Below are 27,536 nucleotides of genomic sequence, written 5' to 3'. Positions count from 1 at the left end.
AGAATTATTCTTTGAATAAACGCTGAATCAACTGCCCCTGTCCTTATGGGGAACTTCAACTTGCCAGAAATTAACTGGGAGCATCACACAGCTGGCACTAACAGGTCCAGGAAATTCCTGAAACACCTGGATGACAACTTCATGGTACAGGTACTAAGAGTGATGACTAGGAAAAATGCCCTCCTTGATTTTCTTCTTGTTAACAAAGAGGGTCTCATGAATGAAGTAGAGATTGGTGGCTCTCTTGCCCTCGGCAACCATGAAGTAATTGAGTTTAAAATCTCTGTTGACAGGAGGAAAAGTGCCACTAAAACTTCAACCCTGGACATGAGGAGACCAGACTTTGGGCTGCTCAGGGCTCTAGTGAGTAAGGTCCCCTGGGAAAATGCTTTTGAAAGTGCTTGGGTCAATCAGTTCTGGTCATTTTTTAAGCACCACCTCCTAAGGGTGGGGGCAGGCAATTCCAAAATGTTGGAAGTCAAGCAGATGAGGAAGAAGGCCAGCTTGGCTGAAGAGGAATCTTCCTTTGGAGATATGGCAAAAAAGGAAGGTGTATGCCCAGTGAAAGCAAGATCAGGTGATGTCCCATGTGCCGTTTTGGGCACGACAACATAAGAAAGATACAAAGCTACTAGCATTGAAAGGAGGGCTACAAAGATGTTGAGGGGCCTTGAAGGGAAGCCATATGAGGAGAGGCTGAGGTCACTTGGTCTGTTCAGCCTGGAGAAGAGGAGACTGAGGGGAGACCTCATCGTAGTCCATAACTTTCTCATGAGGGGAAGAGGAGGGGCAGGCACTGATCTCTTGATGATCTATTGGCGACCAATGACAGGACACAAGGGAATGGCCCGAGGCTTTGTCAGAGGAGGTTGGATATTAGAAAGAGGTTCTTCACCCATAGAGTGGTTGGGCACTGGAACAGGATCCCCAGGGAAATGGTCACAGCACCAAGCCTGACAGAATTCAAGAAGCATTTGGACAATGCTCTCAGGCACATGGTGTGATTCTTGTAGCTGTCCTGTGCAGGGCCAGGAGTTGGACTTTTATGATGCTAGTGGGTCCTTTTCAACTCATAGTATTGTGATTCTGTGATTCTGTTCTATCTGACACCTGCATCTTTCCCAGAACAGCACATTCCTGTTGTCCCCCTTGTAGATGACTCTCTGAGACTGTGATTTGCATTGACTTTCGCATGTGGACATACAGTTGACTCAACATTTCCTGGTTCTTCTCTGGTGACATCACATGACAGGATTCACCTCATCATAATGTAGGTCTAAAATAGGCAAAGTGCCTTTTCAATTCGCTGACTATAAGTGGAGTGGAACTACCTCAGATGTCAAGTCTGCACTGCAGGAAAAAGATGATTCCCACCCAAGGAACTTTAGTAGTAAAGTGACTAAGGTCATGTGGGACTTGGTTGTGGTGACCTGGTAGTGCCTAGCAGGAAAAAGACTTGAAATCTTCCTCCTGTGTCCTAGGTGACTGTTCTGAACACCAGACTACTCTTTCTAGAAGAGAAATGGACATTAACACTTGGAAACCTCTCTTTTGTGTTGTTCTAACTCTTTTTTGAATCTTCTCCCTGAGGACTTTTCCCTTGTACTTATACCCTGGATTAACTATATAGTTTTGCCTTAATTTATAGTCACAAACTCTGGATTCACTGTAAGATGTTTAGGTACCAGTTTATAAATATATTAAACAGGAAATTAAACATGCATGTAGATCTGAAGCCTTATTGACCTGACAGGTTCTCCCAAGGCCCCAGGAGATGAGAGGCAGCATTCATGGAGTGAGGCATTGAGCATATGCCAGGTGTAGTGCTAATACTTTTATGCTTTTGAATAAAAATAAGCCAGATTCACTGTTCTTTATTTGTGAACTATGCACTCCTCTTTACTTGTGCATCCTTCCTCTTGAGTAACGTAAAAAAGAGGACAATGCAGAAGAGAGGGAAACAGCTTAAAATTAGTGTATTCAAACACATGAATTCAGCCTGAGCTGTGGAGAGTTCTCTTCAGTGGATTAGTAGCTGCAGCACTGCCATTCTCCTGGGAAATCATCTAAGCACATGTGTTTCTTTTAGAAGGCTTCTGACCTCTTTTGTGTTCTTCTTCATTTCTGTGTCCTAAGTAAGATGATATTAAAACAATTCCTTATTGATATGCTTCTCTGGGAGCTTTACAGAGTGTAAAGGAGGGAAGTGGTTTCTGCTGCTCCTAAATTAAAAGCAATTGCTCAGACTCTGAATCTCTAGAAGATGAAATGTCTGCTAAGAATGAGTGCTGCTCTTTGCACTGGCAAACTGGATGCTGAGGAAAGAATAATGTGATTGTCAAGACACATCTTTCAGTTTAATAAAGTATTTTGAGAAGAAGGCTCTGCCTCAGTTTAATAGGAGTCCTTGGAAAAAAAATTTCTAAATTCTAGAATGAAAACAAACACTTCTTTTCTATTTTGAAATAAACATACTCTCTTCTGTAGTACAAGGGTACATTGTAAATTAGGCTTTTTGTAGATATATAGGATATGAATAAGACAATTGCCTTGGCAGTATTGTTAGAACTAATAACTTCTGTGTGGATAAATCTGACCCTTTTGGAATGTAAAATCATTCATATTTTATTTTCTAGCCTAGCTTTTCCCTCAGAAGAGGTTGTCTTTTCTGTAAGGCTTATTTGAAATGTCATGATATACAGCCTATTATGAATTACTACTTTAGAGCTCTCAGTTGAACAGAGGTTGTAGCAATATATTATTTTGCATCTCTCAACTGCATACTCTGGAAGCTTAATATCAGGGGCCTCCTTCCTGCCCCACAATGATTGTTTTGGGACTAATTACCAAGTCACAGTGTTGTACAAAATGTCTGAATCAGCTTATCAAAGTCCTCCTTGATTGTCAGCGGAAGGAACTGCATTTCCATCTGTGTGCTTTATATAGGGACCCCTTTGCATGGGGGTTTCCCCTCCCTTCTGTCCCTCGGCAGAAAGTTTGCACTGCTCCCACAGTCAGTGCACCCGGTGTGTTTTCCCTTGGCAGCAAAATCATGACATCCTCAACCATCACAGGGCTGACACCCATCCATTGACACTCAAAGAAAATAAAACATCAGTCACACGGACTTCAGGCCCTGGAAGCTGCACTGCTGCCTTCAGTTCATGGAGCCATGGGATCCTTGGTATTTTTGAGTTGCTGCAGCTGATCCGAGTGTTATCTGTAAGTGACCACACTATTAAAAAATCAACTTCTAATTTATTACCTCATTTATAGGCCCACTTGATAGACCTCTGACATAGTTGAACTTGCATTCAATGATTAATGTGAAATAAAAGGTAGTGTTACATGGCCCAGTTAGATTAGATGCTCATGATCTAATCCTGTCAGTCAGCCACAGCTGTTAACCACTTTATGTCCTCATAAAAGACTGTACCTGTGCTGCTGTAGGTTTTAAGGCTCAAAGAAGATCATATTATAATAAGAGTAATAGCCAGAGCTTATATAAGAGAATAGGATAATTATACATATTCAGAAGTTTATAGGAGGATATGCTTAAACAAATATAATTTTTACCACATAAAATGTTATGGTGATTTTTCAAAGTCACAAGAAGGTTTTAGGAATCCAGATTTCACTGCCTTTCTTTTAGGTGGTAATTAACTTCTCTTGTGTCTTTGAAAATGTCCCCTATGTTATTGAATTTGATTATACATACCATATATAATCACTTGGGGCCAAAGTTGAGGAATTCTTTGCGATTTTTAAAATCTTGGTTTTATTCAGTGCAAATTTTCAATTGAAGTATTTACCCATTGGACAGTATAAATAAAAGTAGTTGAAGAACCTCAGGGTCCTGGTAACACTGAAGAACCCTGGGACCTGGAAACATTCACCTTTGTAAAAGCTGGCAAGCGACAGGACTGTTGAAGAAGCATTTCATCTCCCCGGGCATCAGGAAGCGGCTGCAGATCTGACTGCGCTTCAAGGACAGTCACGTGTGGGCTTAATGGGAATTAACAGATTCCAGAGATCGTAAATGAATGTTCCCCTTAGGATGGATGCTTTTCTTCTCACCCTTTTTGTGTGTCAAGATCGATATCTCATCAGGGGAAACCTTCAACACAGAATATTTTGAACGAGTGATAAGTAGTGTTCTCTTTACTGCATGTGGGCTATAGGAAAAAAAGTTTTCCTGGTATAATGAGTAATAAGTAGAACAAAGATCATTTGGGAATAAAATGTGTCTGTTTGATTCATTTGATAATTTCCATCTGGATAGCATTTGCTTCCCTCAGTAAAGGGAACGGGAGCTGCCTATTTCTAGGCAATCTGTTGAGTTTCTTTCATAGAAAAGGGCAGTTTAGCCTTTCCTTCCATATGGGCATACATTATTACATTTACAAACATGTTGTTCATCTTTTTTTTTTTTTTCAGATCCTATAAGAAATCTTAATTCCTGGGTGGGTTGAGATGTGGGTTGGATATTCTCTTTTTTTGTTTTTTCCATAAATCCTTAAGAGAGAAGAAAGACCCTCACTTTTCTGTATACATAAGTACTAGTTAATTTACTAAACCAAAAGAAACCTTGCTTTTCAGAGCAGAAAGAAAGTTAGCTGTAATAAGACCAGAGTAATCATTGTTCCTCTGGGCCTGACCATGCTGGAGGAATACAGGTCTGCACATGTGGCTCCCTGCTATCATGGAATCCAAGTCATGAAACCTCTGTCATAAATTAAGCGAGTTCTACCTCAAGATTCCCCCTCTAGAACAGTGGAGCATTCTAAACAGTAAAAAAATCATTATACCACAGAGAAACTCTTTTCTTAGTACAATGAGGTGACACTGGTTAATGCTGTGGGTTTGCCCAGAGACTACTGGATCTTGTGCATTTGTAGCATTTTTAATGAGCTTTTGAGAAAACTTGTGTATCAGCAGGAAAACATCAGAGCTGCTTTGCTCTGGCCCCCTGGGTGGGCAGGGGGGTCTACACTTTGCTCCCCTCGCTGAGCAGAGTTGTTCCAGCAGGAGTTCCTCTTGCTCAAAATATCAGAAGCTACCCAAGTGCAACAAGCACACAGGCATCGGTGCTTTGTCCTTCAATATTTCTATTTGGAAACTGATTCTGTTCTCTTCATAACTTTTTTTTTGGAAATGCTTAGGTCTCAAACCTTTGGAAAAGTACAAAACCCTCTTTCTAATATGCCTGCACATAAAAGTAGGAAGCAGCAGATGTACTTTAGGAGGATAACCCTATTTTCTTTATGAAAAGGCAGGCTTGGAATTTCTTTTCCTTTGGCAAACCCATGTGCTGTAGTCCTGTAAAACTGGAACATTGTGTGAATGCCTGGAGCCAAGGAAAGGGGCAAAAATTAGGAAACGAATATGACTCTGTGTCTGGTGGTTTAGGGCCACACCTCCTTCATCTTCTTACTAGTAGGCCATAGACACTGCTTATTCTCTCTTTCTTGGTTTGCTTTGGTAGGTGTGCCCAGAGAGCTCAATTGGAAATTCATCCACAGAACAGTTCAGAGTTAAATCAGCCTTTTGTTGCTGCCACTACCAGCAGAAGTTGTCACCCCTAATCAGATCCATAAAAGCATGGATGGCTTCCAAATGCACTGATTCATCACCAGAGCTATGATTTTAGCAGCAATTGCTCCTTAGCATTTTGCACCTGGAATTGTTATTAATTTTCATATTTTTCAAACAGCTGTAAATTGAGACCTCTAGGTTGCAAGTACTTGTAAGCTAAAGAAGTCACTGAAGGATATTACACTCCAATTTCAACAGAGGCTTACCCTGATTCTGTAAAAGTTCAGTTAGGGTCTGGTCCTCAGAGGTTTTTCAGTGCCTTGGCAATCACATATTTCATCAGTGAGTTATGACTTTTGGATTTCAATGCTTTTTTGTTTTTTCCATTGCCCTGTCTACTTTTTGGTAGTGCTCAGACTGGACACAAGTAATCTGAGAGAGAGCAAGCTCTGACTTTGTTACATGGTGGGTTTGAATTGGGTCCAGGCCATAACTCTCGTGTTTGGGATGTGCAATCCAAAAGACAAGCACAGTTCCTAACTTCCAGAAAATAGTGGGCTTTTTTCCTTATTCTGACCTTTAACAATCTGCACCAGTGAACAGAGCCATGTCACAGACAGCTGGTAGGAAGGCACTTGCCTCTTTTGCAGCCTGCATCTGTTGTTCCTCCTACATGGGAAGAGAGGTCCCACCAGACCTCACATGCCAGTGTCTTAAACACAAGATTTTCCCGGTATGATGAAACGGATCTCTTTTCTGAGAAGCTCTGAGATTTCTTGTTGTTGGAAACAAAAGATTTAGCTGGAAAAAGAGGATTCCACATTGGGTTGGCTATCTGTCTTCTTCAGGAGTGCTCCTAACTGTCATGGTGACAGGAGGTGATGAAAAAGAGAGTTGATCCGGTTTCTGGTGGCAGGGGATCTCATTATTCACAAAGTCCACAAGCCACAGGGAAATTATGAAGGATTTAAGGCTTGCAGGCTGAGTTGGCTAAAGGTGTTTCTTTCCTACTTGCTTTAAAGGAGGAGAGGAGGGAGAGGAAAAAGATTTAAGAGAAGAAATGACGGAAACAACAATCTGTCCAGAAGCAGAAACAGAGGCTGGTGGAAAAAGTGATGAAGTTGTGTTGAGACAGAAGGACTAAAAGGAAAACAAGCAAACGTGTGTCAGGCAGGCCAACAATTTGAACTTGAATCTTTGTTTCTCAGTTCTGATGATTATGTTTTATAGAACATATATATACTTAATTTTTAGCACATATTTAATTCTTCAGTAGAGCATGGTTAAAATCAGAAACATTACAATTAGTGGTGAAGATATAAACAGCTTCCTTCAGTGATGGAAGGCTTTTTATACTGCTAAATGGCCTATATCTAAAACAAATAATATAACTACTGTAATTGCTTGTCTTTCTCCAAACTGGTGTTTGCATGGAACATTTTCAGCAAGGTACCTGAAATAATATTCAGGATGAACTCTAGTTCTGTATTGCCTTATGTGTATGTTGCTCATGTAGTAATTATAAAGGGAGAAAACACAGTTTTTATTAGATTTCTTATAGATGCATTTTAAGAAGCAAATGTCATATGATGCATTAGGCTATTCTTCAGAATGGGAAAAAAAAGGAGGAAGTGTCCTTCTGTTCCCCAGAGTTTTAAGAATTCATGGCTGAGACAGTTAATGCAAACATTTTTCACTTGAAATTCAGTCTCACTGTGGAGGTCTTTGTCCCTCCACAGCACACAGCCAGAATTAGAAATCTTCTGTTGGGTTGACTCAGATGGGAAAATTCCTGTGCCCAGCTGCATGGAGCCCAGGTGCTGAAGGCTTCATTATCAGGGAGCGGAGAGGGAATGGGTCAAAATGAAGAAACAGATGCTGTCCAGGCAGGAATTCCCAGTCATTTTGTTTAGTCACCTGGCTGTTAAGGAAAGCCCATGACAACATGTTTTCAGCTCACAGTCTTTTCGTAAGATTAGCTTTGACAAGTACAACACTTTGTTTCCCATGGAGAGAGGTGATGTTTGTTACTACTGAGTCACTTAAGTTGCAGTAGTGGATTTTCTTTTTTTTTCTTCTTCTGAAAGTATCTTTAGATGAGATAGAAGTAGCATCTGGTTAGCAAACACAAATTAAACAGCCAGTTGAAGCTTTCTTCCTTTGCCAGAGCCCTTACAGCTTTCTTTGTGCTCTCTAAGATTTTACCCAGACAGATCATGGCTTTTTCAATCCTGATGATGTGTGACAGTTGGATCTGGCTAATATCTATGCCCTTAATGAGTTATTAAAGTAGGCAGCAGCATTAAGAATTTATTTTGTACCTTTTTCGGATCTTTTAATTATGAAACAGCAGTGGTACTGCTGCTAAAAAGGGCTTTGCTGCTGCTGAGTCATGGCAGGACAGGGCTTGTGCAGGTTGTGGTACCCGCACACATGCTGACACTGTGGCCTTGAGCAATTAAGTTACAGCCTTCAAATTGCTGAATGTCATTTAAGGCATAATTTCCTAAAAATTGACTTTATTCTTACTTGCAAGGTTACCTTCTCGTGTATTTTGCAGGCATATACTAGAACACAACTAGTGAAGTCAAATAGTCCAATTGTTCTGTTGTTTCTAACGCTTAGAGAACGGAAACTTGTTTGTGGATAGGATAGAAATATGGCTGTTGACAGAAAGGGAGATTAATAAAAAAATGAGCCAGCAGCTGGAGGTAGACACCTGGGGGAAGAGAAGAGGGCAAACTGATCCTCCTCAGGGCTTTCGTCACTTACTGCTCAAAGACTTTTCATGTAGCAGAGTTGGTTTCTATTCATTCAGTGAACCTTGATGGACTTTCCTTCTATTAAGTTGTCAAGTCTCTCTCGAACCCATATAAACTTTTTCTCTTTGCAGTATATCATGGAAAGGAGTCCCACCACTTAATTACACATTAAGAACCAGTTTTTAACAAACCTGTTACGAATCAATGCACCCTGGCTCTTGTCACTCCTGGTTTCCCTCTCTATTAGGTGTACTCTTACCCAAGAATCAGTCTTCACTGTAGAAAGTAAAGTTTGCACAACAATCTGCCTGACAAACAGCATCTTTGTTCATTCTTCACTTTTGAACTCAAATTTCCAAAGCCATTTCATGTCATATATAAACATTTTTGAAAAGTTCTAAAACCTCTCTCCTCCAAAATTGCAGACTTTGTTGTAAATGGTCACTTACTACTTTTTTCTCACTTTTTAATTAAGAGAAAGTGCTCACTGGGTCAATTCCAGAGCACAGACAACACTTTTGGAGATATAAGTAAGTTAGGAAATAAACACCTTTTTTTTTTTTTTAACTATTCCAGGTAAGTACTTCCATTTGATATACTTGACATTTATCATATTTTGTCTCCTCTGTACAGCACCCTGGAAATCCTCAGTTTCACAAATTATTGTCTCAGGTTACTACAGGCCAGGGCAAAGTAAGGAAGAAAAGCAGAATGAGAGTCTCCTCTTGTCAACCCTTTAACACTGCGTATGTATCTCCAGGTTTCCTCTTCCTTTTTCAGTTGCTACCTGTTCTGATAAGACTTGTAAAGCCAAAGCCTTTATGTCTTTAGGTCACATTTCTACCCCAAATGCCCACTCATTCCACTGTTGAATATTAAAAAAGACAGTCACCCTTTTCTGGTTGAAGTGTTGTGTTTCTCAAACTCCTACCTTGTGAATTTAGCAGCTATTTGTTTCAGCTATTTTCTTTTTCATTCCATCCTATTCTATTACACCTGCTTATTTTCATTCACTATTTTGTCTCTTAAATGACAGATTATTTTATTAATGTAATTTTACTACCACATGTGATGCAATATTTTAATGAAAGTTTATTAGAGTGCCTAGCTAATGCTGAAGATTACTCATTACATGAGTAATGTTTTAATAATCTCCAAAACATAGAATTAATAGGGAAAATCACAGTGTTGATAAGGAAGGGCTGATACTGGAAAGCTGTGTCCCTGTTGAACCAAAGCATTTGAAGCATGTGCTGAAATTGCATTGTAACTTGAATGCTATATTGGCCAGGGGGTAACAATTGACTTAACAGTACAAAGTCAGATAAAATGTTGTGCTGAACTGAGGACACTAAAATTGACTTTCGTCACTAAAAAGATGAAACCTCCAGTGCCTAATTTTATGCTATGTCAGTGATTAAAAACGCAAATGAAAATAGTATTCTTGTCGTATGATTTTTGTTTTCTCTCCAGGGGTGACTTTGCCAGTTGGATCAGTCTCCATTATTTAACAGTGAGAAGAGGCAGCCTGATGTTTGATTCAGAGAGATGATGATGAATTAAGATGTTGCAATATGACTTTAAATGCAGAATACAAGGTAAGTTCAATAAAAAGGAACATTTAATGTTTTATGTCAAAAGACATTAAGTTCAATTTAATTTTTATGCTTTTATTTTTGTATAGTTCAATTTAGATAGACAAAACCATCTATGCTAATTTTTAGGAGTGTTAAATTTCAAATACAGCCCACTGATCTTGAAAGACTCAATAAAATCAATAGAATCATTTCTGGTGACAAACCCACATCTGCCATTTTTTCCACAATGGTCACTTCACTGACATATAATCTCTTTTGTTGCCTTACCAAAAAACAAAACAATAATAAAAAAAAAATTAAGCAGCAAACTAAATAGAAATTTATGTCATCAGAATAGTTTTAAAATCAGCTTTTAAAAATTGGGCTTAATGTAATTATTATGTTTTTAGCTGAAATACCATGTTTATTTATATTTCCTATTCCCCCTTGGAGGCTAGATTTCTCGCTCTCATTGATTCTGGTCAATTACTTGGATTTGGCCAGGACTCAGGTTGTGCACTGTTGCTGAGTCATCCAATATGTATCAACTATTTATCTGCCTCTGTGAGCTGTGTAGTGTTTGCTTTGATCGTATTTGAGATCCACACAGTCTTAAGTCTAGTTCCCTTCACCATGCCTTTAAAATACAGCAGCTTTATCTTTTACTGAGGTACAGAGAGATTTAAGTCCAAGGTCATGCACAGTCTGTAGCAAATAAAAGTATCGAAGTCTGGTCTGAATCCAAAGGCAGTGCACTAAGCACCAGATCCTCTTATGTCAAGAAGGAAGAATTGACAAATTTTTACCCAATACAAAATAAATGTATTAAAAGCTGACATGTAATTTTAATGGGAGATCGATTTATTTGCGTTAACTAGTCCGGAGAAAAGAAGATCAGGGGAGAGAAACCTTATCACACTCCGCAACTACCTGAAAGGAGGTTGTAGAGAGTTGGTGTCTCCTCCCAGGAGAGTGACAGGGCAAGAGGAAATGGCCTCAAAGATGTGCCAGGGGAGGCTTAGGTTGGATTTTAGGAAAACCTGTTTCACTGAAGGGATTGTCAGATGCTAGGACAGCCTGTGCAGAGAAGTGGTGGAGTATGAAGGTATTTAAAAGATGCGTAGATGTGGCACTCAGAAATATGGTTCACTGGTGGACTTGGCAGTGCTGTGTTAATGGTTGAACTTGATGATCTTAAAGGTTTTCAACCTAAACAATTCTATGTTTCTAAATAGTTTTAATGCTTGCTTAAGGTGCCAGACTGATTATCTGGGAGATGCAGCAATCCTATATTCGTTAACAGACACAATAATTTACATTGATATAGCTATTGAAAGCTTTTGTAGGCTTGAAAGTTATATTTCTCTACAAAAATGAGAGTTCATAGTCTGTACGTTGATCCTTTGGTTGCCTGAATGCTTGCATTGCTATGAATAGAGGAAACATGCTATTGGATTCTTTATGAGAGTCTGGTCCATCTTCCCCTATCACAAATCTGAGGGTTTTCTCACTTTCACAGTAAGTCCAATGTTTCCTCTGTCTGTGCCATTAGGCCCCTTCACATCCTCCAAAGGCCTGCAATGCTGTTAACTATTTCTCATAGCTCCTAACAACTGGCTGGGCTGGAGACAGTTCTTGCATTCTCTTATCAATATATAGATTTAGGACACTATCTTCTTTATACTATTTACTCTTTGCAATTCTTATGCATAATTAATTTTAAATATATGTCTTTGCTACCCTTTCCAGTTCTCTAAACATAGTCCCCGTGAGTATAACATCACTTCTAGTCATCCTGTCATTTGGATTTATGTATATGTTATCTGAAATGACTTATGAATTTTCAGAGGAATGTTGTTTCCATCTTATCAAGGCCTTGGTCCTGCCTTGTTAAAGACAATAGTAGTACCATTTTCTTTACTAAGAACAATTTCTAAAATACAATAACTTCTGTAACTTGTGGTTTAAGATGTCTGTATAGACATGCACATTTGGGAACAGCTCTTTAGGCTGTTTAAATTGTGTTTCATCATACTAAGATAATAGTTGAGGAATTATTGTTGCTTATAATTGCCGTATGTTTGTGTCTGGTTCTTTTGGTCAGCATTTATACTGTAGGTGGTACTCAGGAGAATTTTTTGCAAGCAGAAACTGCCGTTTCATGACTGTTGCCCTTGCTCAGCATCAACTAAGCAGTCCTCTTGAAATCCATTGCTTCCTGAGGATTAAGTTGCACTTTGCCGTAAAAAGCTGAAATTGAGTCCAAATAATCCAAATTAACTGAATAGACTGAAGATGTAGACACTGACTTAAAAGATAATTTGGGTATCTGCACAGCCCTAGTCAGAGAGAAGCTGGCATGAATATGTGCCACTTCATTTATACAATGAACACTGGGTCAAGTCAGAGGAATTCCTATGGCTTTCTGTAGCACAGGCCCAGCCAGACCAAGCTATTAGCTTCCTGTGAAAGCCTGGAAATGTATCTTTTGTTTGAAAATAGCCTGAGAGTTGCTGGAATGCTAAGGATGTTTAATTATTTAAAGATGCTTAAGCAAGTCAGTTATCTAAATATGCATGTGGGGAGGAGGGGAAGAAGAGTAATGACTGCAGGTTTTGACCTAATATACTTATCCTGGGCTTTCAATTTTTACATATATATTGCTGTCTTTTGTTGCCTTTCTGCAGTAATTGGTGATTGTGAACCAGAGGATAAACTTGAAACCATGTATTAGAAAGCTTTAATAGGACAATTTCTAGTCACCCATTTGAATATCATTTGAATACTGACTGTGCCAGGGCCTGAGAGGCTTTTATGTTGCTTGTCTCCAAGTCTGACAGAAGATTTACTTGCCCTTGAGTCCATCTAATCAAATCATACTTTATCACTGATAAAGTAGATGCTATGAAACATACTTTACTCTTTAATAACCACATTAGACTTCATGACCACCAAAGGCAATTATCTGTCCTGTATTAAATAATATAAACATGTACTTTTCATATCAACTTATTACCTAGTTTCATTTTCTGCCGTGGTTATACCCAGATGAGGAATTGTGTAAGTCTGCCATGAGTTCAGCAAGTGCTAACGTAACCCAAGTCTTTGTTGAAAGACATTATTTATTCTATCAATATTTAATGTGGACCAACCACCGACCTGCATAATTTGATAGAGATGGGTGAGCTGCTCCCTGAACACCTCGAATGCTCTCATGCTTTCTTCACTTTTTAGAAGTGATATAAGAAAATAAACATCAAGCTCCGTGTTCTGGAAAAAAATGTGAAACAAGCTATTAGTACTTGGTATCGCACATATATTTTCCTGTCCTTTTTCCTGAAATTCTTTTTCGGCTCATCAGTTTCTCTTAGCTGATTGGATGTCCAAGGCCTCTACTGGCACACCAAGGCTGGTTACCAGCACACAACACGTGACGTACTTTCTCAGACACACATTAGCTTCTGCTGGGATTTGTGGTTCTTCCCCCAGTGAGCCTCTAGCAGACATCAAGTTATTCGTGATAAGCGTTGGGATGAGACTAGGTCAGTTTGCTCTTGGTAGCATTACTCCTGCTTAGCCTTATCCATGCTTTGTTGGCTCTAAATGCTGAGGCAGCTTCTGAATCTGTTATGGCAGCTCTTTAAGAGCATAATTTGCAGTTATTACTCTAAGTACACTGAGATTATGTTTATTTCTCTGAACTAGAGTTAACCCTAATATTATTCAAAACAAATTCCATGAAGTCATCATTCATGCTGCTTTGCCTATATGTCCTTTTTCGCAGGTATGTTAATCATCTTGCATTATATGATTCAGTTTGTGATCTAAAAATGCTATTTGACCCTTTCTTTCTCATGTCAATGCCCTACATCTGTCCTTGGAAATTCAGTAGCATAATTTCCACTGCAGATACTTGTTCCTTTCTCTGTTGACTGTATGTGTGGGTGATAGGAGTATGAGAAAAAAATATTTAAATGCCATAAACCATGTAGCCATGTGACAGATTATTTTATCTTGTCCCTTTGCTGTCCTCTCCATTTGGTCTCTGCTTTGGGGGTGTCTCCACAACACTGAAATAGGAGCTGCCATTAAAAATTACAACAGGCAAGATCATTTCTTTTCTATACCATGTGAAATTCTCGCAGATACTAATTGGTGCTTTGCAGGTCCTGTGAAGGGGGTAGGATTCTCTCAAGGGCTGTTAAATACAAGCATTTTTATGTCAAGGGTAATTGTTAAAGTCCAGGATATTATAGTATTCTCTCCCACAGGAAAGAGAGAACTTTTTTTTTCAATGTGATTAACACTTTCAGTTCCCTGAAAGATTGAGATCACAGACCTGAAGACATAATAATTTTTAGCATGGAAGAACTGATTTAATTTGTAAACAACTTAATGACTTTTAGTGAGCTCTTTATAGCAGGAGTCCAGATGCCAAAATCTAGTGCAGTAAAACCATGAAGTAATTTGCCAAAAATATGTTTTAGGAATTTCTGAAGGAGATACTAAAGTCTTTAAATGGTAAGGATTTAAGAAGAACTGTATTACGCACAAGTGGTCTGACACTCCTGTGTAACCTAAGTGTTATAGATAAAAAGAAAACTCAATTATATTTCTCCTCTTTATCTCATTTCATATAACCTATATTACAGAATCGCAGAATCACACAGAATCACAGAATATGCTGAGTTGGAAGGGACTCTCAAGGATCATCAAGTCCAGCACTGGATCACCCCCAAGAGTCACACTATGTGCCCAAGAGTATCATCCAAATATTTCTTGAACTCTGCCAGACTTGGTGCTGTGACCACTTCCCTGGGGAGCCTGTTCCAGTGCCCAGCATCCCTTTTTCTGATATCCAACCTAAACCTCCCCTGACACAACTTCAGGCCATTCCCTTGGGTCCTGTCACTGGTCACCAGAGAGGAGAACAGATCAGTGCCTGCCCCACCTCTTCCCCTCACAGGGAAGTTGTAACTGCAGTGAGGTCTCCCCTCAGTCTCCTCTTCTCCAGGCTGAACAGACCAAGTGCCCTCAGCTGCTCCTCATATGGCTTCTCTTCAAGGCCCCTCACCATCATTATAGCTCTCCTTTGCACACTCTATAATGGCTTAATATCTTTCTTATATTGTGGCACCCAAAGCTGCCATAATATTCAAGGTGAGGCCCCACCAGTGCAGAGCAGAGTGGGACAATCCCCTCCCCTGACCGGCTGGAGATGCTTTGCCTAATGCCCCCCAGCCCTCCTGGCTGCCAGGGCACTGCTGACTTATGTTCAACTTGCCATTGACCAGTTCCTTTCCTGGAACTGCTTTCCAGCATCTCATTCCCAAGTCTGTATGTACATCCAGGGTCGTCCCATCCCAGGTGCAGAATCCAACACTTTCCCTTGTTGAACATCCTATGGTTGGTGATTGCCCAGTTCTCTACTCTGTTGAGGTCTCTCTGCAGGGGGCCCCTACCTTCGAGGGAGTCAACAGCTCCTCCCAATTTTGTGTTGTCTGCAAACTTGCTTAGTATCCCTTCCAGTCCTGCATCCAAGTCGTTTATGAAGACGTTGAAGAGCACGGGGCCTAAGATGGTAAGAAATTACATATACATACTACATAGCATACAAAGTACTGCAATCTTTGCTGCTGCAATCAAATAAAACTCCTTTCAGGGCAAAGAATCCAGTACTCATTTATTAGCTTGGTGTAGTATTGTATCAGAAAATGTTGTGTAGTGAGTAGTATTGCTGAAAAGACTGTAGGAAACTCACTTATTTTGCCTTTAATATTTCATCTCTATCCAGACTCTCTTAGAAAATTCAATCTCTCTGTGTCAGTTTCAAATCAGTGTTCAGCCTGCTGGTGTTCCTGGCTTGCTTTCTGAGAAGACAAGTGTCCAGTGCAGTTCCAGGAGGGAAGCCACGCGATTTGAAGCTCAATCTTGCTCTAAAAAGCACTGGCCTGTTGCCACCTCTTGTAAGGTAGCACTTGTGTTCTTCATGGGAAAGTTAATGCCAGTGTTTATCCCCAGAACATCTCTGTCCAAGTCCATGTTATTGTCTTTTTTGCAAAAGCATGTTTAATTTAAATACAGATATATTCTAATAAGGAGACACTTTTACGCCAAAGGACCTCTCAAGGGTCAGTAGTATATTAAGGTTATTCAGCAGAAATGCACAAAGTACTTTAGTGCTACTTTTTTTTTTTTAACTCAAGCATCTGTCAGTGATTCCTGACCAGATATCATGTGTCTGAGTGAACACAGTTTCAGTGCCTCATTAAAGGCAAGTTCCAAGCAACAGCAGATGGGGTTGGAGTTGGTTTTCTTAAGGAAAGTGAGAGCCAACGGAGTTTGGTTTCACTTTTAAGAATTGAACCTCCTGCCCTGGTTAACACTGAGATATTTGGATTTCATACGGATTGATAAGGAGATTACCGTAATGGGGAGATAAAGAGCGACCTCAGATCACCTGATTAGGACCTGATTTTATTCACTGTAACATGAAAAAATTGTTAGTAAGGGCAAAATGTAAGAGTACTCAGATATGGCAAATTTTGCTTTGAGGATTCAATAAAACTGATATGTAAAGACTTATGGGTTAGAAATACATGGAGTTCAAAGTTTGGAAGCTTGGTTAAGAAAGTTATGATTTCTCTTTCTGAAGAAAGTAAGAGGTGAGAAAAATGCTGGCCTGTGAATAAGGGTCTCTGGTAAAGAGATTTTAGTCGGGTCTTTCTATGCTAATTCAAATGTCTTTAAAAGTCAGGTTCCTGTAGTGAATGAAGAAAAAGAGTGAGAAGACCATATTTCCTTACCAAGAATGCTTGGTGTGACATCTGAGTTTGACTTTGGGTTTGTCTGGAAGAACCATTACACAGCACTGGCTATGCAGAGATTTCCCCCTAACCTGGGCAGTTCTGTGTTAGACACATCCTAGGACACAAATGGAAATAATAAATGCCTGCCATTACGTGTGCCTGTATGCACAGGCTGACATCAGTAAGTAATGATAGTTGTTTAAATGTTTTTACTGGTTCAGTTTTTGAAGTGCTTTGTAGTGCTTTTGACATGCCAACAAGCCAAGCCTTCATCAGGGAGCTGTGGCAGGTCCCTGCATCTTAAAATAATATATATGATATTGTAACATAGGTACTTAGATCTGAAGGTGGATTTGTTACCTAGATCAGAATGACAAATGTTCAGGCATGAACGTACTTGGTAATGTTCCCTTTTTGCTACTGCTCTGTCTCCAGAAAGGAGATCCTCTGATTTATTACTCCAGGACATGCCTCCCACATGAAGTGTCCCTGCCCAGTATGTGTCATGGGAAGGGCACAGGCTGTGCTGTATGTTACCACAAAAATACAATCAAAAATACGTCAGCCTGCTGGATTACAAACACAGCACAAATTTACTCATTTGAAACAGAATCTTGTTTAATTTTTGATTTTTTTTGTTTTTACCTTTGAAATCAGAAGGGGAAAACATTGATTTCATGCAATTTCAGGAGCCATTAGTCTTTGTGAAAAAATAAAAGAAAATAATCTTGATTCAGACTAATAAGAAAGGGATGTCTTCCTTGTTTATGCTGTGTGCTAGTCAAGGCAAAATAATTTTACTCATCTAAATGACAAAGCAGGGATTCTTGTGTGTTTATTGCCATACAGCAGATTCTGCATGTTTGCTGGTTTATTTTTAAATAACACTTGTAAAGCTTAAGTTGAAAATTTTCACACAAAATCTTTAGTCTCTGATTATATTCGATTATATTCAACGGATGAAGATTTAATATTTTAAAAAAATCTTTAATATAGTTTAAGGCCCTTTTTTAACATAGATATCATTTGAACTATGTCAGATAAAATGGAAAACTGTCTTGGCAATTATCATACAAGACTTTAGTGAATAGAATAGACAGCTAATGATGAAGGAAACTAATCGTCTTGGGTAAAGTAAAAAATTCTGTGAGTGCTGGTAGACAATACTTTTTTATTTCATGGTTTTTATAAGAAGTGTTTGACTCACATTGTAACAGGGATAAATTGATCCAGTATTAAGAAGTGTTGTGGAGGGATTTTCCAGAGGTGAAGAACTAGGGTTCTGTGTGCTGTGTTCCCAGATGGACAGTCAAAGTCACGCTTTTGATCCTCTTTCCCCCTTTTGTTTAGAGCTCATCTGGGGTAAGTTGCAGAGTGAGCAATAAGAGAAGGACATAAGTAATGAAGTAACACTTCTCTTGGGCTGCATGGGATGGTCTGTCAGCTTTCTTGAGCTTTACACTCAGCAAGAGATGGAAAAAATTTTATTCAAGCTTTAGCTAATAAATATATAATGGCCAGTCTTCGCGAGCGAAGATTTTGGGAAAGGTCATTAACCCTTCCAGCCTGCGCGGTGGATTTTTAGGTGAGACACAGCGTGCGCTGAACTGAGCCCACCCTTTAGTCCTGAGGTTCATCTGCTGGGGCCGAGCAAAGCTTGGACAGTGGCAGTGAGGTCCCCAGGATGTAGGTTTGTTTAGAGTGACCTTCTCTTAGGTGGATTGCCTACCAAGGCTGACGAGCTCCACCTGCCCAGGGGGCTGGGAATCGAACCCGGGTCGCAGAGGTGAGAGTCAGGCACTCTAACCACTAGACCACCAGAGGCCCCAGCTAATAAATATATGTTTACATTAACTGTACAATGTAGCTTTTGCTTTAAACCATAGTAGATGTGATATTTTTAGATGGAAATGTAACTTTCTTTGGTGAATTTTTCTCCTGAAGTTGTATATTAATTTGTGTAGCACCATTTATAGAGGGCACAATATGCTAGTGATTCCCTTCTTCCCAGATTAGGCCTCACTGATTTCCTGAAGGAGTAACATGAGAAGTAATGTCTGCAGTGCTAAATGTACAAATTTACAGAGACAGTTGTCTAATTGGTGCAAATCCCTAAATTGCACTCAGATTGAATTTGTTGGCCTGAGTGTTTAGTTTGCACTTTTGAAATTCATCTCCTGTTCATTCTCTCTTTGTTGTACTATAGATAAAATAGTGCAGTAGGCAAAATTAATTTGTTCCAAGTGAGTCTAAACTGAAAAATGCTCTCCAGCTGGTGATGGCTTTCAGTCCATCAGATCAGAATTTTACATTTTAACTGTGTTTTAGCTGTTTTTGTAAATCACTAAAGATAACTTCTAACATCTCAGGAGGTCAGGCTCTATGACAACAAAGGTGTACTCAGTGCTCTCTACCAAAAGATTTCAAAATTGTCTAAAAAATGTATATTTCCTTTCTCCTAGATATGTTTCACAAAAATAGGATATGACTTTAAAAGCAGGTATTTGCTAAAAAAACAAAACCAAAAAAATGTTGTAATTAGGTACTTTTCAGGCAGTTGCAAACATATGGTCTTTGTTCTCATGATCATACAATCTTGAAAAAGCTGTTGTAACTTGGAACCAAAAAGTTAACTTGCTGTTAATGGTATATTAAATACTTACTTGTCTGCTTTTAGTAGCAATAAAATAGCTCCTGTTAAAGTCAATAGTAAAATACAGTTCAGTAAGGCAGGATCAAAGCTTGAATGAATACACAATTTCCTTCTTCCTTGTGATGCTCTTCATAAAACATTCAAGTTTTGTCCTTTGTACATAAGTAGCGGCTCCTGAGAGAGAGCTTTATTTCAGCATCAGGAGCACACTACACTGTCTCTGGTAGCAAAACCACTTTAATCTGGAGGTGACAAACAGGAGAGATTAATGGCTTTAATTTGGACACAAACAGACAAGTACCACATGGATTCTTTAACAAAGGCAGAACGGGATTGTCTGGGATTTAAGAAACAAAATACTGACTTAGTTCATGAGCTTAAAATATGCATTATTATATAGCTTCAAGTATTTTTAGTATCACCATAGAGATGGGAATACACTACACTGCAATGCCTTATCAGAAAAACTGCTAAAGTGTATGTTTAAGTATAAAATGAAATTTCATGAACTTCAATATCAAAAGACACTTCACTAACGTTACAGATAAACTGAGGGGTCAAGTAGGCATTTAAACATTGGAGTATTTGTTACATTATTGTTTTTACAAGGAGACAGAGAGGCCGAGTGACTTCCCCAATATTTCCCAAGAAGTCCGGGGAGGAGAAAGGAGCTGAACCCAATTTTCTTGTGCTTTAGACCCCAGGTTAGACTCAAGAGTGACCTACAAAGTCACCCTTAAAATGCAGATGGTGTCAGCATTGCTAATTTTTGATGCAAATCCTGGTAGAATGGAAAAAAAATCCAGTCTTTGCACCATTAGGGGCTTTTGCTAGACATCGTTTTAGACAGGTATTTTAGATAAGATATTTTAGTCTAGGTTTATCAACAAAAGTGAGTGAAACTTTCAACACAAAAATAAATTACAGAAGTTTTAGACATCCCTTTGATACATCTATGTATATTTTTCCTTGTCTTTGCCTTGTTTTTAGAGGTTATTTGACCCTTTTCTGAAAGATGGGAGAGAGGGGCTAGGATTTGAAGGAAGGTTGCAGAAATGATGTTGATAGATTTTAATTGCTAGCCAGTGTGCTGTCTTTTTCTTAAGTCAATTAAAATAAAAGGCTTAGAACACAGGAGGGTGCAAAGAGGTGAGAAGAACTGATGTATGATCATATTAGCTGGAGAGGTGTAATGTTCATTTTCAAAGGCACAAGGGAGTGCAATGATGATGGGCCAAAAAAACCTCTTCTCATCTTTCTGTTATGCTGGGAGCATAGGAAGATTTTTCCTTGGTGGTTGATATGAGTGTTGCAAGAAATGCAGTCTGAGACTTTCTGAGGATTAACTTGTGACGTGTGAGACTGCAACCAAGAAACACTAAGTACCATTCAGGCCTCTGTGACGGTGTGACATACTCAGCACTTTTAAAAAAGCAGGCCATTTAATTATAGCTGGGAGGCTAGGGAAGGCGAGTTTTAAAAATCTTAACCAAAAGCCTTAAAATATCAAAGGGAAATAAGTCTAAAAGTTAAAAATGTGAAGTTAGACATATCGTGCAATAATATTTGGGTTGCTGTCAATTATGCAAGTTGATTGGAATTAAGTAGAACTCTATCACTACTAGCAAAGCAGGTGGATGGACCCAATTTAATCAGCTTCTTCCCTCCACACTCTCAACTGGGTATCTTTGACATAAGTGGTTTTGTTGGAAAATGGCTGTGGACTAATAAAATAAAATTTTTCACTGGACTTGTTGGGCCTATCCTTCCTATACTGTCCACAGATTGCAGTAGGAACAATGAGAAAGAAAAGGTCAAATGCAGAAGATACGAAAGCTCTTTTTTAGCTAAATCACAAACACTAAGAAATCAAAGATAAAAAACCAACAGAGCAACAACAAAACAAAACAAAAAGTAACAACCCCAACTGACCATCTGATAGTGCTGTTCAGTCCAAGAATCCCTTAAGCTGTCTGCTTTATGAGACTCCAAGGGCAAAACAGCCTCTGCATTTTGTGTCAAGTGATGGAATACTCTTACAGTGGATTTAGTTCATCCCCAACAGTTCTTCCACTGATACTACTGGGGTTTTTATACAGTGTTTGGCTTTTAGGCACTCTATTTTGAAGCTCAATTCCCCTCCTTCCTGAAAATAGAAAAGTAATCCTGCTGCCTTTGGGAGAAGAAGTTGGCTCCAAGAAGAATTATATTAGCATGACATGTATAAAAATAAAGAAGGAACTTGCCTGAGAGAGAACAATGAACATTTATTTACTGTCTCATGGCAGCAATATTTTGTGTCGGTGTGGAAGGTCACCATATGACTTATATGCCACCTAAATCTCACTTGAAGGCCCACTGTTTTGTCTCTTTTCCTTGATTACTTAGAATGAGAATTTCTTCCCTGTCCTGGACCTGAAGCAGTTAAAAGCTGGATAGAACTACCCATGCCTTTCTGATATATGATGATGTGTGCACACAGGCACTTTGTGCAGTAGTAGTGGAGGAAGCACAGACTAAAACTATGCTTGCTGCCTGACATTGTTGCAGTGGATGAACCTGTATTTCAATAACCATCCAGCAAAAGAAAAAAAATTACCTCAGTTCCCCAGTACCTCCCTCCACATCCAACTCCTTCGTGTCACCATCCTGGTTGTGCGAGCAACTTTCATCCAGCCTTGGATTCAGGAGCAATATATTCTCTTGTCAGCTGAAGAGCAGTCAAGGAAACATTTAAACTTATGTTGATCTGTTATGAGCTTGTGGTAGACTGTTGGCAAGCAAGTCTCTAGTTGAAGGTAGTTAATGACTCTTAAAAAGAACCTGTTAAGTACAGGAAAATAAAAAGCAAATTGAAGAGGTCTCTGCGCTTAGTATTGCGTAAGCTGGCTAACTTGTTCTGAATTTGTTTATTTTAAATATTGTGGAAATCTAAATAATCTGCAAATCTGGTTAAGAACTTTAGCTTCTACAGGATGCTAATAAATTGGTCAACCATAGTGTAAAATGAACATTAGTTTTTGGACTTTATGTAGTAGTTTAATTGTGTGCTAAACTGAAAACAGAAAATAAACAGCAAGTTCAAATAGTGTTGTCTTAATATATTGTACCACATACTCTAGTTTAGCATTAAGAAATAAATGTATTTGAAAACGGAGAGGAAGTGGGATAAATATAACGACATGAGTAAAGTACATATGAATTTCATAGAGTATTAATCTTTAATCTTTAAAGTTTCCTGTTCAAGGCTCTAAATACATTAATCCAGCCATCATCTCTTCTCTGCTATCTTGATCATGCAGGTCACAGATGTTGCTATAGTAACCTTGCATTACCAATGCAAAGACAATGAAGGATCTGGCTATCTAGATAAATAAAATAATTGAAGGGTGCATGCAACCAGCACCCTGATTAATGTAATGCCTAGATTCATTGAATGAACGCTTGGTCCTGTGTGGATTAGGCCCTTGAATTGGGATGGATGAGAAAGGCTGGCACTCGAAGCCGATTTCCTGTGGAACAGGTTAGTAATTGGAGACATGCAATTCACTGGGAAAACCCATGCATTGTGGCACATATGATGTTCATTTGTTGCAGTCTTCCGTCACACTCTGGTATGGGTCCTGTGTGTAAACCTGCTCTCTGGGATGCATACATTATTTGGATATTTTGAAAACCAAGAAAAGGTGGTTTCTCTGAAGCTGGGATGAGTCCATGTTGTTGAATGCACTTGTTGAAGCACACAGCCCAGTGCTAGTGGGGATAGGCACTTTGTCTTACGGTAGAAATTATCAGATTATAGAGTGGTACCAGGCATAATTGAATGCTAATGCTGGTCTGTCATGGGGATCTGTCTTGATGATAAAGGAATGAGAAGCTGGAAGTGAGAAGAAGCAAAAAAGTTCTGAATCAGATTTGCCTGTGAGTTGAATATTTCTGATAATTATTCCAGGGGCTTGAGGCCCAGCTGAAGCTTTGCAGTATTTTGGTCTGTAGAGGACCCACATGAACTCTACAAGGGGAAAAATCCTAAGTTTTATAGTGAGGAAGCTTGCTGTGGGAGTTGTTTCCTTTTATCAGGCCTCTGAGTTTTTAGAAAGCACTTCCTTCTTGTAGGAAATTCTTTTAGGAAGTTTGAGGCTTTTCCTCTAAGTTGGTTTTAGTTAAATATGGCCACTGTGTTCAAAAGTAATGAAGGAATGCAGGTAAAAGACAGGCAGTAGTGAATGTATTATCATGGAGTAACAATGAAAACTCCATTTCCATTGGAAGCCAAACCTCAAAATACTTCTGTAGCCACAGCTCATCTGTGCTACCAATTGAAGTTGCTGGCCAAGCCTGTGAAATACCACTTGAGTCTAAATCAGTGAAATAAATAAAGAGTTAAAGTTGTAGTCTCCTGTGAGCCTTCATTCAGCCTTCGGTCCTACAAAGGAAACCTCTTATTGCTTTAGAAGGGTCCCGAATCTTTTCCTTTTTGTCTGGCCCTGAAAAGCCAGATCAGTTTTGCGACTTGCTTTGTTGAGACTGTCAGCCTGCTCCCGCCAAGGGGCTGCTGCTGTCCTGGCAGCTTTCTGCAGGGGGAACAAGGGAAAGAAAGATTCTGCATCAGCAATTCCACTCATATTGCTTTCCTTGCCTCCTTCCCAGCACAAAGGTGGTTTTGTTTGTGCTCAAGAACCAACTAAAAAGTTTGGCTGTGAAATGAGCTCTCCTCTGGAGAAAGGGGAAGGGGGTAGAAGATGTAACGTACAACTTTAGACACAAACTTGTACCCACTCCCTCCTCCAGGTCACAGACTAGAGATGGCTATTGCTTTAGCTGATTGTTGTGTTGTTTCACACAGCTGCAGGACAGCTCATGAGATGGGAGTTGGTGATTTGAATCCTTGACGGAAGTAATTTAGTAAACTGGAATATTCTGTTCTAATTTTGTGATGTAATTAGATAGGAGAGAACTCGAAAGAAAAAGTGTTCCTCCCTTGTTGGTGGGACACAGGGAATGGTTGGGTATTTGTAATTTGCTCACATTATTGTTTGTTTCAATTCAGAATCTTCAGTGTTGTCAAATGTGGGAGAGAGGAAGAGCACTTCTCAAGATGTTCATTACTTCAGCAGACTAAATAACATTGGACTCATTGAAATAAAAATTCTCCCAGTGGTTCCCACTGGTGTACACACCAGTGTACACTCATACAGTGTATGAGTGCGTCAATCTCTGCTGATAAAATAGATTCTGCTCCTGAAAAGCTCTTATCCATGTTGTTTGTTGCTTGTGTAACCAAGGATTTGCAGGATCAGACAAGTATCCTCATTGTTCTTCCTCCTGTCAGAGATGAGGGAGGTTTTTGTGTTTATTAGTCTTATGAAAATGTAGCCAGGAACAAAGCATTGCTGAGCACATTTCAAGGTCTGGGCTTCAAGGATAAGCGGATAGGAATGGCCCATATTCCCAAGACAACTGGGTGCAAAAATCAGATGGGTAACTGAATGTCCAACTCTGTGCTTATATCCTTTGGGCAATGATGGAGGAAGCTTCCACAAAAGACGGTGGTTTACATATTTTGAAGTGAAGACAGAATGTGTAATGCCTCCATGAGGAATGTTAGTGAAGTGAGTTGCCTGGTGTCATTCCTTATGGACTTGGTGCCCTTTCTCAGGCTCAAGCCTATGGAATTTGCAGGATAATCCACCACATAGTCCCAACACCTTGGTATGTTCAAGCAAAGGTATGGGATACAAAATGTCTGCATACGGGGCTGTGACAATCTCCTTCTAGCTTTTTGGCTAAAAGTGGCTTAGACAACTGACCTTTGAACCTGATGTCTGATCCTGCAAGTTAAATGCTGGCTTGGGGGTTGAGTGGAGAGAAAGCCCAGTCATTCTCTTCCTTTTCACTGCCTGTGCACAGATGTGAGACATGGAAGAAGCTGTGGTCTGTGGAGCTGCTTTCCATCAGAGGAGCACACCAGTTGGACTGGTTCATCCCAGGGCTGCTGCTGAATCTTCAAAAGGCATCACATGAAGCTCTATTTGTAATGGAGTGAGGAAGGGTGGAAAGGAATAAAGGGTGAACGAACCATTTTATTTAAAAATTCGGTCATACCATTAGTGAAGGTCTAGTTTGGCCTGTGAGCTTGCCAGCATCCCCTAATGCACATCACTTAGAATAAAATGACTTCTGGGTGTAAGGAAGATTTGAATTGTCTTTTCTGTATCGCTAAATAATGATTACCTGGGGAGATACGAAATGCAAATTGAAAATGAATGAGGTATAGCTGGTAATATGTTAGATGCATTATCTCCAACATGAGGCCTTCAGTCAAAAGATAAGGTCATCTGTAACAGTTAAAGAGCACTGCAGCAGCTATTTATATTTTAATTTTTCCTCTTTTTTAGTTTGAATTTTCTCCTCATAAGCAGTGAAACACTTTTCTGAGGAAACGTGTCATGACTTCTTCCTAGATGGCCTAAATGATATTGTTTTGTACAGTTTATTAGATAGAGGTTGCAGGGGATCTGTACTTTGCTGAATGACTGATCTTCACTAGTTTTCTGGAAATGTGTGATTTTTCCCTTTGCATTCTTTTCTGAAAAATCTCACTTTGTACAATTGCCATGTGAACAATTCAGAGCATGAAAATATTAAGCCTCACTTCTATGTTCCTGAATTGGAATTGAATTTTTTTTCTAGATATGTCATTACAACTTATCTTACATTACACTGAGTCAGACAGCAGTGTAGAAGAGGTACTAATTAGTCCCACGAAATATCCCTTGTACTTTGCTGAATGGCAGAGGGCATGTTTCTTAAACTTAAGCCCTCATTTTTCACATTTAGAAAACGGGGCTGGAATTACTGATGCTAAAAGTGTATAACGTAGTGAATCCTAGTCAGTTGGGGCAAGATTTTACTGGACAAATGTGCTGGAGGGAGAGGAGTATGGCCTGCCTCAAATTACTCTCCAAATATTCCCAGTGAGAACAAGGAAATTTAAAGCAGGTGGAGACTTTGTTCTGTTTGCTGAAGTGGGAATGGTTGTAGTGGGTCATCTTGCAAACCTCCTGTTTTTTTTTCCCATGCAGCAAGAGGGAACCTTTGAAGCTTTGTGTCTTCTGGGGCTAGAGCAGTTCTGCACTGCTGAAGTTAGTGGCATGAACCATCCACCAATGAAGTGCATAAGCAACAGTGGAATTGCTATTTAGTTGAACTCTGCTTTTCCAGTAGTTAATTATACTTCTTGTATGTTTTTTCATGTTTAAGTTGTTTCGTTACATCTAACAGAATGTTTGTTGTTACCTGCTGTGATTTTGAATAATTCATGATATTAGTATGCAATTTGGGACCATCATAACCCTGGAGCAAACCAAAGGTTGATTCACTGTTTTTGTGTCTTTGAAGGCGAATGGAAGGCAGATTCTGGCTTCTGTGGTCCTCTGTTAGAAAATCAATTTAAAATCATCCAATCAAGTTAAAGTAGACATAATAAGGATATGGTATCACAGTATATTTGAAATATTTTTATGAAATCACTTGCTAAGATAGAAATAACCTGAGTAAATTGGCCCTGGACCTCTGTAAACAGCAGTGTCTTGTTCTTTCAGTTAATTGTTTCCACAGATGTAGTCAATGACAACATTGTGTTTATCCTATGGCAGTGTTACTACAGCTCTCAATTTCATTTGATTTCATTTCCTTTTCTTAATGGATGGATTTACCAAATCTAAAAATAAAATCTTTTTTTTTTTTCAAATCATGACAGGGATTTTCTTACATTGATTTTGTGAGTTGCCCGGGAAACAAGAAAACACTGAAGTTAGGTCAGAAAAATGGTGTCATGCCAACCACTGTTTCTTTGGTTCCAGCTTAATACTAGATAAATTATATGGCTTAGGAGGCCAGCTGATAGCTGATGCTGGCAAGTAGCTTCTGAACAAAGATAGGTGTGGCATGTTTGTTTTGATTAGAAGAAAGTCAATGGAAATATTCCACAATGAAGAGTCTCCCTCAGCCTGCCACGTGCGCTGGAGTTGCTTCTCTCTGCCACTGTCAGTGCTTCGTTGCATTGACTCCATCTTTATACGGGCTATATCAGCCAAGATCTTTCAGAGTGCAAGAATGAAATCTTCTTTCTGGCAATCTTCACAGGTTTGAGATATTTTCTGATTTTTCCAAATGATGAAAATGCTGGTACTCTGAA

The 27,536-nt window shown here is 39.3% G+C and overlaps 1 protein-coding gene across 1 annotated transcript in view; it reads left to right on the top strand.

The window, feature by feature from the left end:
* Positions 1 to 27,536, top strand: part of CUNH4orf50 (chromosome unknown C4orf50 homolog) — a 73,787-nt gene that overhangs the window by 29,018 nt on the left and 17,233 nt on the right. The window contains exons 11-12 of the mRNA XM_027736201.2: positions 8,931 to 9,043; positions 9,771 to 9,895. The gene's annotated coding sequence lies outside the window, so the exon portion shown is untranslated. The remainder of the gene's footprint in view (positions 1 to 8,930; positions 9,044 to 9,770; positions 9,896 to 27,536) is intronic.

This window comes from Pipra filicauda, unplaced genomic scaffold (assembly GCF_003945595.2).
Source record: "Pipra filicauda isolate LSUMZ 115617 unplaced genomic scaffold, ASM394559v2 scaffold43_size3849885_pilon, whole genome shotgun sequence".
Taxonomy (NCBI): Eukaryota; Metazoa; Chordata; class Aves; order Passeriformes; family Pipridae; genus Pipra; species Pipra filicauda.
This window is presented reverse-complemented; position numbering and strand designations above follow the sequence as displayed.